Source organism: Priapulus caudatus, unplaced genomic scaffold, assembly GCF_000485595.1.
Source record: "Priapulus caudatus unplaced genomic scaffold, Priapulus_caudatus-5.0.1 Scaffold166, whole genome shotgun sequence".
Classification (NCBI taxonomy): domain Eukaryota; kingdom Metazoa; phylum Priapulida; class Priapulimorpha; order Priapulimorphida; family Priapulidae; genus Priapulus; species Priapulus caudatus.
In genome coordinates this window covers 243,461-244,128 of record NW_014577227.1, presented here as the reverse complement: position 1 = coordinate 244,128, position 668 = coordinate 243,461, and the positions used below count along the sequence as shown (strand labels likewise).

Here is a 668-nt window from a genome sequence, read left to right as displayed (position 1 = left end):
CTCTACCTCCCCCGACACTCACCCTGACCTCTACCTCCCCTGACACTCACCCTGACCTCTACCTCCCCCGACACTCACCCTGACCTCTACCTCCCCTGACACTCACCCTGACCTCTACCTCCCCCGACACTCACCCTGACCTCTACCTCCCCCGACACTCACCCTGACATCTACCTCCCCTGACACTCACCCTGACATCTACCTCCCCTGACACTCACCCTGACCTCTACCTCCCCCGACACTCACCTTGACCTCTACCTCCCCCGACACTCACCTTGACCTTTACCTCCCCCGACACTCACCCTGATCTCCCCCGATACTCACCCTGACCTCCCCCGACACTCCCCCTGATCTCAACCCCCCGACACTCACCCTGACCTCTACCTCCCCCGACACTCACCCTGACCTCTACACCATGATACTCACCCTGACCTCGACCCACTTGTCGAGCAGTCGCTTGCTGTTGAACTCGCAGAGCAGGCCCGACTGGCTGATCGTGTACGTGCTGTCGCACATCTGGCCGCGGCCGCACGCGACGTCCCAGAAGAAGTTGTTGCGCTGCTCGCCGAGGATCGCCGAGCGTCCGAGCAGCGGCACCGTGTCCACCGCCTACAACACGACGCAACACGATGCAACATAGCGCATACAACATGATACAACATAGCGTG

General features: G+C 61.2%; 1 protein-coding gene across 1 annotated transcript in view; it reads right to left on the bottom strand.

The window, feature by feature from the left end:
- The window catches only part of LOC106806518 (mitogen-activated protein kinase-binding protein 1-like), a gene marked incomplete in the record, with an annotated part of 88,752 nt that overhangs the window by 22,621 nt on the left and 65,463 nt on the right, over positions 1–668 (bottom strand).